General features: G+C 40.1%; 1 protein-coding gene across 1 annotated transcript in view; it reads left to right on the top strand.

The window, feature by feature from the left end:
• The window catches only part of KLHL29 (kelch like family member 29), a 324,813-nt gene that overhangs the window by 169,180 nt on the left and 140,468 nt on the right, over window positions 1-15,165 (top strand).

Raw genomic sequence — 15,165 nt, 5'->3', positions numbered from 1 at the left:
ATTCCCATGGTCAGGAGTTGGTCAGTTGAGCACTACCAAGAAATTTTTGAAAAGCAAGATTGCAGGCACATACAGCTGGAAATACAGGTCCCTTCCCATCAAGGAAACTTCTGTTTTCTGAATATAGGAAAGACTTTTTGGAGGCTTTTGAAGTGTTTTAGCTACACCATTCTTTCCCTCTGGTAATCTTACAGCTGAGCTAATGCTACTGATGTCCCTGGGCTTACAGCTCGAGGTAAGATGCTGTGCTGGGCGAGTGACAGCTTTTCCAGACATGGAAATGTCACAAGTTTAAAACCTCCTATTTATGCCCTATACAGCTGTAAACAGGAGTTTTATTCCACTGAGAAAGGCAGATTTTTAGTTTGCCAGTGGAGTTAGCTCTCCTGGCTAGATCTGAAAGGGCTTGAACTCCCTGAAGCTGGGTATTGAAAAGCTGTAGACAGTCACATTTTATAGATATTTTACTTTTATTAGTGAAATAAAAAAGAAAACAAAACTGAGACCTACCTAGCACAACCTTTGGTAAATATTTTAAATGTACAAATCTACTCATGAAAGAGAAGGAAATTAAAAGATGTCTCAAGATGACTAGTTCCAGAAGGAAATAAATCATTTTTTAAATAACAGCAACAACAGTATCTTACACTTTTCACCTCTTTGAGAATCACAAAGCTGTTAAGGTAGTAACTGCTGTGTAAAATATAAACAGGGAAAGCTGTGTCCACGTGTCCAGCTTGGTGCTGAACGTGGCCTTGATGCCTTGAAGCAACGTGGGACTGGATGAGAGGGCTCCCACATCTCCTCAGAGCGACAGGGGAATATTAGGCAGGCAGAAATGTAATTACTAGAGTTGAAATTGGACAATGGGAGTGACAACACATTCTTGGGAAATGTGCTCTGTGATCATTAATATCCGTGAAGCAAGCTTGCCAACCGTATTGATTTTGGCAGTGGATTATCACTGACAGCCAGGATGTGCCACCTTCCTGCCTTATGCGGTGCCCTAATAGGTTCTTAGACAAGCAGCCAGGGTAGTACGTAGAGAACAACTCCCCAGGATGTGTTCATGCCATCAGAGGTTCCCTGAGTGTGTCAGGTTGACCACTGAATAGGTCCTGCACAGGTATTCAGTGCCAGGGTAGTGAGTCCTACATGTTTGGGACGTGCTGGACCCGCACAGGCCAGGTACAGATACACTGTGGAATGTCCAACCTGCTGGCATTGGCAGCTCCATGCAAGTTCCCATCCATATGCTGAGGCTGTTTGCTCCCCTTCTATAGTGAGCTTTGACCAAAATGAAACATGGGCAAAGTCTGACCTTCTTGGTAGCTTTTTTTCCTTCAAAATCTTCACTTGGGAGACAGTTTCTGCCTTTAGCAAATGTAAGACCTGGGTTTCAATAGCTTACACATTAGGTAATGATGTTTACAAGCTGATGGTACTTTTGTTCTTAAATTAGCTTGAGTATACCTATGAGGAGGGTGTTGGTTAAAATAATGAGATAAAAATTGAGAAAGTCCAAAATAATACCTGCACATCATCCAAATGATCTTTGTATGTGACATGCATTGAGATTGTGCCCTGATTCTCAACTAGCAATTCCAAGTCCTACTGCAATACAAATAATAACCAGATACTTAGGATAGATTAGAATTTACTTTTGGATCCATTAGCATTTCTGTTAAATCTGACAGACGATTTAGAAAATCTATATGAATTCAAAGTGCCTGCTCATCATATTTTGTGACAGCTGGGTGAATACTTGACATCTTTGTGCTCTTAAAAGAACATATGCAAAGACTCAATTTAATTTGTAGGGTTGAGGGAATTTATTTGCCTAATTTTGAGCCCACTAGCACATGATGGATTTGAAAGTTCAGTTCTAACAGGAGTATAATTGGGTTTTCTTTTCACTTTGGAGAGAGCGTGATAGAAAGGGTGAGGAGAGAGATAGAGACATGGGGAAAATAAAGTAAGAAAATGAAACTGAGAATACTTACAAAAAAAATTGCAATGAGATTGAAAAAAGAATATAGCAAGGCAGAGCATGAGAAAAAGCCCGCACATACAAATAAGAAACTGTTTAAGGGGACAGAAGAGATGAAATAATGTATTCTTAATCATAATGCCAAATGTCTTTTGCCTGAGAAGAGCTGATGCTTTAAAATTTATTCACTGTCGTAGCTGAAAACAAAGATAAAATATTAAGTCTTTAAGTTGTGGGAAGGGAGAGATGGATGTTTCTCTAAATAGTTTCTCAAGCTCAGTAAGTAAAGCAGCTCATCAAATTTTCAGTCTTGCAAGGACAGTCCTTCAGCATCAATACCTGGTGCAAATGGTGAACTGCAAGGATAGGACACACAGCCATAGCCATACAAACCAGATACTGTGGGTGAACGTTGAGCCTGCTGACCAGCAGAAATTAGTCTCATGTCTCCAGTGGTTTCCTTTAGGACAAAGACCAGCCCACACTCCAGAGGTCAGCTTTCAGTTGCCGAAATACTTAGCTTGATCTGTTCCCTGCATGCATGGAATGTCCTGGGGTGATCACAAGTGACTAAATCCTGTCAGATGACAGGATGGGCAACTGGCAGCTACTAAATTGTGCATACCTAGAAATGGAAATGGTACTGTACCAAGTGATAAGGAAGGAGTCTTCCCATACAGATCCTGAATGCTTCTGTAAGAGACAAAGATGGGTGGGACTGTTGATTTGGATCTGATCTGCTCACATGTGCCTTGCCTTTTGTTCAGATTACATCACACTCCTTTTCTTACTTTATTTGAAAGCTGGGAAAACCCTCTCTCTGCTTTAGCCCCTAGCATGCACAGTGTGATCAATGGCAGTGTAGGTTTCCTCTGTCTTGTGCTGCCATGTGAGCAGCACATCCAGTCCACTGTCCTTCCTCATCCCATGTAGCATATGGGGCCAGGATTTGCAAGCAGCACAGCGTGCCAGCATTCTAAAGTAGCTTTATTAAAAGTCCTTAGGGACTACCTCTCCACATCCTTCATTTATCTTTTAAACGATTCTCTTAGTGGAAGAAGGGGGCAGGAATTGAGTTTGGTTTCACTCTAACTCAGCATTTATGTTTTCTGAATTACTCCCAAATGAGCTGGCTTCTGATGTCCCCAGACATTTCTTTTGCCTCACATCGGACACAAAGTCCCTTTGCAGCTGGTCACTAATGGGTCCAGCTGAACCAGCATAAGTCCAAGGCATTTGAAGGTAAATCTCTGTTCAGTGCTTAGGACCTTGTCAGCTGCTCGAGGTTTAGCTTAGTACACAGCAAATAGAAGTACTTCTCCTGTGCTACTTGTATTTACTTTGATTTTTAGGTAAGAACTACATTTTCAGCTGTATCACTGGCAAGTTTCATTAACAGTCCTTGTCGAACAGTAGCTTTTTCATCTTTGTGCTTCACTAACGTTGTAGAATTAAATAGGTTTTTCTGTCTTTTTGATTGTGTCCTGATATTCTGTCACCCTTTGATCTCTGTGTAGTGCACATGGACTGTAAACTCCTTGAGGTACAGACTGCTGGGGGAGGAGGGTGTATGGGGGTGTATTTTTCCTTTAGAGGGTGCCTCCTGCAGCAGAGCCCCACATACTGTGGTACTGTGAAATAATAGTAACATTATAATTATCATTATCATTATTACTATAATTATTTCCACATTACCTCTGTGATACCTAAGAAACTCAATTTTGTTTAAAGTGTATTGAGAACTCTAGGAAGATCTGGAAATGGCAACCTACAGACACAGCAAATGGCCCGAAGTACTAATACATTTCTGACTTTATACAGCAACTTCTCCTTAATCCTATCACTGCTTAATTTAATCCTGTTTCCTTTGATTGGATCCCCTGGAACCAAATAATTTGTATTGCGTTTTAGTCTGGTATTTCTGATCATTGTCTTTGTTAATTTTATCAGGATTGATTGAACCAGTCATTGAAAACAAATCATGTAATAAATCAAATGCAGCATTAGAAAAGCGGATCCTCAGCTACTCTGCTAGCTTTTACCTCTTGTTTTTCTTTCCTAGTACAAGTTTGGACTTTTTTTAGAAAGAAGCAGAGAGGACTATTTTAATAGCATCCACATTTCAGTATTAGGAGGGGAGATATATATGCATATATATACATCCACTTATTTTATATAGAATAGAATTAGGATAGGATGGGATGGGAAGGGATAGGATAGGATAGGATAGGATAGGATAGGATAGGAATAAAATGGAAGTTGTTCAATGGGAAAGGACCTACAACGATCATCTAGTCCAACTTTATATCTCCTTTCAAAGCATCTTAATCTCACAAACTCTGTGGCTTTTTCTGAAACATGCATGTTTGGTGGAAGATCTTGCCTAATGGCTCAACTTTCTTCCTAATTCAGTGATTTTTTAAGAGAATCAACATGTGATCTGTGTTTGAATTTAGCACAGAGTCATCAATAAATGTAAAAAAACAAGATAAGGCTCTGTGCTTTGTTCTAATAAGATCTGGATAGTCTGGTGTACAGTCAGTGCTTGTCTGAAGCTAACAGTCACTCCAAAAACTGTGTTATGCATGAGAAAGGAGATTTTGGATTCACAGTAAAGATTATTTTGATCTCTACCTGTTGAGTGGAAAGCATTCCTTTTTTTTTTTTTCAGAGTAGGTGCATGGTCCCATTTTGATTCTTCTCTCACTCTGATCAACATTTGCGACCAAAGTTGGCCATTTTGATCTGCAGTGTTAGATATTTATAGATTTGTGTGCTAATTGAAGCTTTATTACAGCTCAGTTTGACTGAGGCAATGGTTGCACAAAGGACAGCTAGAACTCCCTTTGCCTCTCCTGAAAGCCACAGCAAGTTCAGCAGGGGACATGCTGCCTCTTAAGGGGTTTTACCTGTGATGACCCTGAGCTGGCCTCCCTGGCAGTTCTTCCTGGGGGGTTACGAGGGCACTGTCTGACTTGCACCCATCCCAGCAGAAATAGCAGCTTCTGATGGACCATGACCTGCAACAGCAGAGGAGGAGAATTAGGAAGATCAGATAACAGACTTGCTCTGATGTAGGTGAGGTATCCCTACCAAAGGTCATTTAATTTTAGCTTATCCTTCCCTTCATGGCTTGCAGAACCAACTTGCATTATTTAGGGCTCACAATAACCCCTCTGTCTCTCCCTGTCACCCTGAAGTTTCTTGAGTGGGAGATAATATTTTTAGAGGTGGTTTACTTTGTGTTAACTTCCCGTGAGCAAAGAGAGTAGGCGGTATTATGCTTTTCGCAGCATGAGTTTTCTTTAAAAGATACATAACAGGGGATTTTCCAAAGCACAGAAGTCTTTGGCCAAACTCTCCATCCTTGATGGTTTTCCTCTTCTTAATGAGTCCAATGACTCAAACTGGATGCCTAAAATAATTTAATATTAAAACAATAAAAATTATCACAAATTCCCACAAACAGAGTAATACTGAAGGATCACCTGATTCACACCCCAAAAATGAGAGCGAGGTGCCTGGGAAAAATGTGTGGCAAGGTAGCACAATTTTGACAAGCCTACTAGAAACAGTAGCCCTAGATGTACCATTATCGGTTTTACTTTAAATCGTATGGCTGTGGAGAGCAAAGTATATCTAATAGCCATTTGGTAGATTTATAGCTTGGGATGCGATGTGTTTGCCATAAATCTTTTAGAAGGGTGGTGGTTGAGGCATCTGAAGCAGTCGTGCTAGTCCAAGGAAAACAGGAGAACTGGGCAGCTTCCTACTGGTAGCATGGAGATAGGGAAATAAAATGAGCAGGAATGATTTGATGTAAAACATACAGAGCAGAGAAACTGGACAAAATGGTGACTGTGTTTCCAGAAAAAAACATATATTAGCACTCTATTGTAAATCAAATTAAATTACTGCCCCACTGCCTGCTCCTGCACTGAACTTCTTGTGTTATTAAAGCTCTGAATCTGAATGGAAGCAGGGTTGCATCTTGAGACCTCATTCTCAAAAAGGATCTGCCAGTCGCGTCTGGTCAGAACAGCTTGGGGAATGTTTACCTCTTTTTAAGAACCAACTGGGAGATGGATAGGTTTGAGCTGTTTTTGCACAGTCTTGTTTGAGTTTTAAAAGGCATTTTCATCTGTCTGCAGAGAAAAAAAAAGATTTTAATAGGAATCATTGAGATATGTGATTTTGGTTTAAAAGAGAATGTAGTATTTTTTACTGTTGAATACATTTGTATTTCTCCTACACAACCAAAAATTTTAAAAAGACCAGAGCAATTACAGGAATAGCCAGATTTTAGATGTTATCTTGTGTGTAGGAAAAGGGATGGATTATTAAAGTGCATAGTCTCTCAGACAAGTAGCACTTTAATGCTGTTTTTCACATCTTAATTTTAGTGACTGCATAACTTACCTTCATAAGATGCTCTTAATTGAACGTTTCAGTAGAATTTGAATAAAGTCTAATATGTCTGGGATTCCTCCTCCATTCCTTAAAATATGATGTGAAATTAGTTAGTCTTAATGTACATATCCCGGAGCTAATTGTTTTATCTTGTAAATCAGTTTCTCCTAGTTTTTTTCTACGGCTTTTACTTTCAGATATAAAGAATAAATAAGTTCTTGATTGAAAAGTCATCTTTGTTTTGCAGTAGAAAAGGGGGGAGGGGGCCAGCTATATAAATGCAAAAGGATTTTTAGTTCTTTTTTAATTATTTACAAATGCTGAATTAAAGGACAGCGGAGTTTAAATTATGCATTAAATTAGCATGTTGCTGATGGAAGACGCTCAAAGAAAGTTGAAATTTTTAAATTACTGTGAGCCAAATTCAGCCACAGTTTAATAGCTCAATTGATGTTGATGAACTTAAGGCAGTGATAAATCTAAACCTATAGGCTTATTTTTCTTTTTTGCTGTGAAAGGTAAGCATGCTGTTTCTACAGTACTGACTGTCCTTTTGTTTGAGTTGACCGAGTATACTTTGATCCTTTTTTTAGAAAAAGAATTCTCTGTTCTACCTTAAAGAAAGCTTCCTGAGACCTGGATCAGATTATGGAAACCAAAGTGAGCACACAAAAGTGCTTGTTAGAAAGTGAAATTTATGTGCAAACTAAATGTGCCCTTGATGATAGCCTTATTGATCGAACCAAGTTAATAAATCAGTAATATCACACAGCACTGTTCAACACTCACAGGCTTATATTGGTTTTCCTTTTTTTTTTCTTTCTTTTTATGTGCCTGCTGTGTAGGCAGAGAACATGCACTTTCCTGCCACGGAGTGTGTACTACAATTGAAGCACTGAGTTCAGAGGGCTTGAATGTAAAATGTCGGCATCCAGTACAAAAAAAAGGAACTTTTATAGCAGTAACTTAATACTGAGATTGGAGCCTTTTACTTCATAAGTATTCCTGTCTTTATTTCTAATGCTTTAGGCCCTGATCCAGAATGAAATTCAGAGTCCTGTTTGGATAATTACTAGAATTCCATGGAAAATTTGGCATGAAAATGCCATATGGAGTGACTTCTGAACCTAGCCATGGCCAGCATTTGCATTCAAGATAAATGTTTAGTTTTCAAGAAGCCTGTCTTTAGGTTGTTCTTCAGTAGCTTTGCCAGTACACAGGGGCAACATCCTTTGTGCACCCTTGGGATTCTGGTCTGACAAGCACTTATTCCATTATTACCCATATTTCCTTAAACCCTCTGACAAAAAGCACTTACGATGAACTGGATTTATCTGCCTTCACCATGGGATGCCTGCAGAATCTCTCAGAGCCCTCTCGCGTTGTGCAGTGCATGTTCTCTGTAGCACGAGCCGCGCGTTGTTCCGGATGTCGCGCATTTTCTCCTCCGTTGTGAGATGATTTTGCATTCGTAGCTTTGCTCTGATTTGGGGTTGATCTGCATGCAGACCGTGTTAGCAGAGGAGGTTCTGCTCAGGCTAAAGTGGGGCTTCTGTGCTCGAACCCAGTGTCGTGCGCTGATGTCCCTGGTGTCCTGGAGCAGCAAGTGTCGCAGCCGGGACCTTGGTTCGATACCTCAGCTCCGTTCCCTGATGTTCTCGCTGAGAAACGAAGGCAGCTGGGTGAGTACCTGAGCCTCTGCTGGTGAAATTTGCCAAGACAGAATGCAAAGTAGCATTTGTGAAGCACTTCTTGTCATTCCATGGTCCTGCATTCATTCCTAGCTGATGACTGTATCACTGGTGTGAGAGCGGTGGTTGTACTGGGCTATGCAGCTGCCAGACAGAAATAAATACCACCTGTGGTCAGTTCACAACTCTTTCTATCCCATCCCTCTCCCTTCTTTTCCATAATCTCATTACTTCTCTTGCCTTCCCAAACCTGCAGCTAATGTGGATGGTAAGCCTTAGAAAGGGTTAATGAGACAGCGACAGTTGATCCATTCCCAGTATGGAGTTATCTTCCATTGCATTGTCAAAACTCAGGAATTTGGGCTGTCTGATTTTTGAAGGTAGCCAAGGCTCAGTCCAGGAAAGTTGGGGTTGAGTCTTCTACCACAGGGGAAGAATCTGGACATGCTCATATATCTGCCTTATTAACAGCTCACAAACTGGGTGGTGAGAAACTCTGCTATGCATGGAGCCAGGATCAGGTGCTGTGCCTGTATGGGACTCCCACAAATGAGTGGAATGCAGCTCACTCAAAAGAGAGAGACAGCAATATACTTTGTTGAGGTAGTTGAGTAAGTTCATTGGAATTTAACAAAATTTAACAGTGGCTTACAAAGGTTCAAAAAGGTTGATGGTGAGGCTCACTTTATTAATTACTGCATGGAAGAAACATACAAATGAAAATTAAGTTAGAATCAAGTTAGAATGTTTTGCACAGAGACTAGAGGTGCAGAAGCATAAGGAAGACCCTCCCTGTGAGTCATGAAGTTCAGAGTGGACTCCCTTGCTTTCTAAACTGCTGGTGGAGCTTAGGTGCAGCCAGGTCCAGTCTGAGTCTCAGACTTGGACAAAAGTCTAAATCTAATAAAACAAATAGAGTAAGGAAGAGCCTCTCGCTGAGTTATGAGGTTCAGAGTGGACCTGCTTGCTTTCTAAACTCCTTACGGAGCCTTGGTGCAACTAGGTCCAATCTTAGTCTCAGACTTGGGCAAGTGTTTATGTCTAATGTAATTACCTGTACTAAGTTTATAATAATTGAGTAGCTACATGAATTAGTAATGTTTCCTTAGTATTAATTTAGCATCCTGTCAGATCTGCCATTGGTCAAAGGTCTCTCTGTCTCAAGGAGCCACCTTGAGAGGTGTCCCAGCTCAAGGGGAGATCACCACCGTGCAACCAGACTGCCTGGCCAGAAGAGCTCAAAGAAGGCTCACTTAAGCTGTAGTATTTATGGAATAAAGGCTCATAGTCAAATTGCATGCGATGGAAAAGGTATGCATGCGATTTGTTGTACCCACAAATTTCTTTGGTCCTTGATTAATGAGTCTTGCAAAAGCCACTGGTTATTCACGTGTTAATGGCATGATCAGTGTTCCAAGTTCATATGCATCGATGCCCACTGTGTCACTCTATTTCTTTGTGGGTTTTCGGAGAACAAATTGAAATTAGAGGAGTTCTTGACCTGAACACGACTCAGACCGTTACCCGTTTTGCATCCTGTACCAAACTACCATAGTTTGGTTAAGGGGTCAAGGGCATCCATCACATGGATATGCGCCCCACTGTGCTCATGGGTTTCTCTAAGCCAGTGTCATTAACCTTAAGTTGGGCACTGTTCTTAAATCCTCTGAAAAGCAGGAATGGAAGCAGACTGTACCCTGCTGCTAAGCCATGTCTCTGAAGGCTGTGCCTTAGTGCTCCGGAGCTCACACTGGTTGGTGGCTCGTCGCTGGATGGTGTTCAAGTTGTTTAAGTATTGAATTATTCTCTCTACTCAAGAGGGGACTAAGACTGCTTTTGTCTTTTATGCAGGGTAATAACATTATTCCTGTGAGTTAACTGTATTATTCTCTTTCTTGCTGCTCCCACATTAGTTTTGGAAAGAGAAAAACAACGCTGTGTCATCGCAGAATTGCCTGGTGATGGGAACTGTAAGGTAGATGAGTTCTTCTCTCCACCCATGAGCAAGTTCTTGAATGAGGTTTTACTGCAGGACTGTTCGTTCTCTTCCTCTTGCACACCGGCCTGTCCATATCTCTTAGGTTTTTAATACATTACAGTACATCCATCTCTTAGAACAACAGTTTCATTTCTGTAGCCCAGGCCAACAGCCAGTGCTAGGGAGATATTGCTGTCATCACTGCATCTTTAAAAGCTCTGCTTCCATCCTTAAGAGATTCTCTGGCTATGGACTAAACTCAGAATTATGCTTGGGGTCCTGTCCAGCGCAGTATAGGAATTTACTCCAGATGAAGATCTATCCCGGTATGGTTCAGATTTTACATGCATACCTTGTCCACACAAATAATGCCTGTTTCATGCAATATTTAGCAGTGCGAACTACAAATTAGATCATAAACTCTTCAGTGCAGAGACCACTAAACTTTTTAGAGCATGCAGACTTAAAACCCAACCAGGGCCACCAGTCATTACCAGTTAGAGAGAGGAATAGAAAACAGCTTTAAAAGGAGTTCCCTCATTAAATTGAAGGTGCTTTTAGCCATGACAGGCCATAAAATCTGAATCCCTGGGAGGGAATGCTTTGCTCTATGTATGTGTGTGTCTTAGCCTTTTTAGTTTCAATGGGGAGAGAGAATAGACTGGGTTGCATATTGGATACATTATCTTGGTATTAAGCTGCCATTCCCAATCTCTTTTGGATAATTGGAACAGAGAATCACTCCTTCTTATCCATCACTTTAAATGAAGGCCTTAGTAAAATAATTTTGATTGCTGGGAACCACAAATAGGATCTCTCTTTCCAGATTAGTTCTTTTTTGCTCATGAAACTGTTTGAACAGGCCTTAGCACTCTGAGCTGTAACAGGATGTTTGTCAGCAGTTCCACAAGCTTTGGGGAAATTGCTGAAATGTGTTTATAAGGACCTCCTAGGAAGTGTTTGGTGGTGTTGAGCCTGGGGAAGATTGTGTTGGAATTTTTGTTGTTGGATTTTTTGTGGTTGTTGTGTTGGGTTTTTTTAATTCCACTAACATACTCTTTGATGCTGGTAGTAGTAGTAGTAAAATAGGTCTTGTGTTTCCATTGATGTAAAAAAGGTCTTACTGAAAGTTTAGGTCTTATTTCATCAAAGATTTGTAAAACTTTGGACTTAAAGTCTGACTTAGTTATAGCTATGCCTATGCGACACCTAATAGTAAACGTGTAAGCTGATGCAGTATGAACTGAGTCAATAATTCCCAATCTTGAGCACCCCACTAATGGCTGTGAACTCATGAACCTTCTTGTGGATATTTTGAAAAGCCCCATGAATCTGAAGATTTTTAATGTTTTAATATAATAAGGTTCAGTGGACCAGCTGTACACCAATTACTGTTGCCTATGGGCCATGGTTTATGACTGTTTGAGCTACAAAAAATTGACAGTCTGGCAACTTGTCTGTGTTGGTCTCATGTAATTCGAAAATCGTTCCATCTTACTCTCTTCTGCCTGTACATCTGTATTGTGGTTAGTTTCCTTAAAACTGGGAGACTGCTCCCTGCTGGAGTTTAAAGTGTGGCAGGTGGTGAAATGCAGGCTTCAGCTGAACATTTTATTGGTTCTTAATGGTGATTTCAAAATAAAGAAAGAAAAAATCCTCAGATTTGGTTTCAGAGTACTCTATCCATGACAAAGAGCACAAATTGAACATTTTAGGGCTACTACAAAGATGCTGATGATTGGTTTAGTAGTCTTTGTAGTCTGCCAGGAATTTCAGGCAATTAAATAGCCAGTGCTGCTGTTGACTAGCCAGGCTTCAACAGACCTTTTAGAAACCTTCTGGTCTTTTCATGTAAATAGACATTTGGCAGTATTTTAAGATGTATACCCAGTAGATTTTGTAATGCATTTCCTTTTTTCATGTGTTCCATGTTTAATTCAAACAAGCATCTGACATGAAAGCTAAAGATAAAAGTGTAACAGTACAATTAGTTTCTGTGAAGTCTGTGGATCACTAATGGAACACAGCTCGTCCCCCTGCCCAACTAGCATAATACAGGCCATTTTTTGGTCATTTGTGTTGTACATTAAAAGCATCAAATAGAGGGCTGTCATGTGCCTGAGCGCATGGACAGAAAGTTCCTTTGTTTGATAATGTTGGAAATAATTTTGCTTTCCAGAGACGCAAATGGGTAATTGCTGCAATCGGATCAGAGACATTTAACACTTGTAATGTAACCCTTCATGTATTAATAAAAATAACGCAGAAATTAGATCAGAGACCACAAGTATGTATATATTAAAAAAGGAAGTTCAGTAAGCGTTTTTTTCTGTTTCCGCCACCATTATTGTCTGTGTTTCATGAACGTGTGTTGTGATTTCATATCAACTGGTCTCTACCACTTTCTGATCAAATAAATACAAGCTCAGGAGTACAGTTTGAAAGCAACGTGCTGGATTTGGGCATTTAAATTCACTGAGTGTCTAAGAAGCAGGGTTTCTGAGCATGTTTAACGAAACAAAATTTGGAAAAAAATAGCATTTAGCTCATTTATTGACAGCAAACCTGCAATCCTCATTCCTCTTTATTAATGCTCAAAGTATGAAGTTTAGATCTGAACTTGGCTGCAAACTTCACCAGTTTCACTTGTGTCTGATCTGGTGCTCTATTTTTTTTTTTTTGGAAAGCAAGTTTCAAAATAGGCAAATGGATTTTTGTAGGATTTAGGGAGCTGTGTCACATACTCCCTTTCTTACCCATTCTGTACAGAGCATATGGGTTCTTTTAAAATTGTAGCATGTGTGGGGTTCTGTATTATTCAAGGTACAGGGATAATTTTTTTCTTATTTTAGATTGACAATGTTTTAAAGGAGGTTAGGGATGTAACAAAGTTAAACAAGATGCTGCATGTCTCGACAATGCCACTCAAAAATGACAAGTGTGTATTTCAAACCCACTCATAAGACCCATTTCATGTAACAAAGAAATGCAACACACAGACGCCACATGTGGAACACACCAGGCATGATTTGAATTATGAATCCTCCTCTCTGTTCCTAAAAATGCCCACTTCTCTATATTGCATTTTCAGTTTTTTAGGCTTTACTTTAGGATAAATATTAGTGTTTCAGGAGGAAGTATTTTAGCTGATATATAGGCAGAGACTGCTGGTGGTGCCTTTTTTTTTTTCTTCTTTCTTTTTCTACTGCAGAGTGCTTTGGCTGCTGTTAAACAGTTTAGCTGGATCCAAAGGGATACTGCTAACATGAACTGGTAAACCACCAGCAGCGTTATATCCTCCTGTGTCAAAGACCTTGTACAATGTAAAAGCTAAAGGTATTCAGATTAACCATTTTCTCAGGACAATTTATAAATAGAAAGCATTTCAAAACTGAGATTTATTTCTTCCCCTCCTGCCCTTTCTTCGCCATGAATAGAACAGAGCTCTTAAAGCTCTTCACTGTCTGCATGTCCTCTCTTTATGTCTTTTCTTTTTATTTCAATTGCAAAAGTTACAGAAGTAGTTGAAATAGTGGGGACAGAAGGAATTGTGAATCTAAAACCAGGATATCATTGTTCTTGGTGCCAGTAGAATAGAAAGAAAATCTGGAGAAATTAAATTAAAAAAAGGAAAAACACACAGACACACAAACACAAAAAAACACACTCAAAACCCTCACCCCCTCCAAAAAAGGGTGACCAAAAAAAACCAAAACAGAACCCCGAAACTATGGAAAAGAATAAATTGATGTGCTTTGAAAAACAACAGTCTAACTTCAAGATTCCATAGGAAAAAAGAATCACGTTTCCCTGCGAGCATCTACATTTTACAAAGAATAGCATTTCTAGGGGGGTAAAAATCCCTATTGTGGCTTCTGGGAGCAAAGAGATCAGCACAGCAAAAATCCTGACCTCCATCAAGGTTTGCACCGAAAACTCCTGACTCCCGGAGCCCATGGAGTTTAAAGCTCAGGTGGGAAATGGTGTGGGTGTCAGGAGATGTTGGAGGCTCATGGATGAAGGAGGGAGCATTGGATCCCAGGTGCTAGTGTGGGAAAAAGGAAGGGGAGGGCAGGAGGAAACAGGCACCTCCAGAGGATTTAAAGACAGGAGGAATGACCGATGGGCTTGGGAAAGGTGTGCCTGTATTTGCAGAGGGCATGAATGGGTCTGCTTAATGACTTCCTTTCATGGGGTGATTGAGGTACCCATGATGGGGGAAAAGGCTGCTGGTGTTGACAGAGATTTCATTGGTACTGTGTGACCCAGGGCATTTATGGAGCTGCTGTGCCCTCATCTCTGAGTTAAATTACTTCCCAGATGTAAGGCAAACAAGCAATCGCTCAGACTGGTCTCCTGTTCTTTATGGCTTCAGTCCTCAATACTCATTCAGTAACAGGCAGCTGGTTCCTTTTGCTTGGTTTAGAGGTTCTGACACCCGTAAAAACAAAACAAAACAAAAAAAACTTTTAATCTTCCAGCAGTGAAATACACTGCAGACATAAATAAATGAGACCTGTTGGAGCACCCTTGTTTTTGACAGGCCTTTTCTCAGCAAAGGAATGGTTGTTTGGGAAGATCCTCTAAAACTGCAGCAGGGGGGCTTGCGTAGCATTTAAATCCACGTGATAGTTTCTTCATCAAGAGATCTCTTTCAGGTCATATCCCCTTTGATGATTATTCAGCCCCAATCCTTCCCAGACTTTACAGTTATTTTAACCTCTCTGAAGACCTGCCAACATACCCACTTTAGCAGCCAATGTTGTTATGCTGCTTTTTTTTTAATTGGCATTCAATTTTAAGGGTTGAAAGACAGTAAATACTAATACTTCTCCTTACTGTTCTACAGTAATTTGTCCTACAGTTGTAAATAAGTCTCTCTTGTTCTGTCTCCTGCTAAACAAAACTCACTCTTTTCGGAAGACATTGAGGAAACAGAGGATTTTCCCATTTTATATAGCTGTAACTGAATGGATATTACCATATCTGGGTTGTCACTGAGGGGGTTTATTTACATTGCGAATGAAGCAACTTATTTCTGAAAATACTAGTTTGTTGAGGATTCTTATTTTTTTTTTAAGGTAGATCTATTAAAT

Source organism: Manacus vitellinus, unplaced genomic scaffold, assembly GCF_001715985.3.
Source record: "Manacus vitellinus isolate BGI_N305 unplaced genomic scaffold, ASM171598v3 scaffold_11_pilon, whole genome shotgun sequence".
NCBI classification, from domain to species: Eukaryota; Metazoa; Chordata; class Aves; order Passeriformes; family Pipridae; genus Manacus; species Manacus vitellinus.
This window is presented reverse-complemented; position numbering and strand designations above follow the sequence as displayed.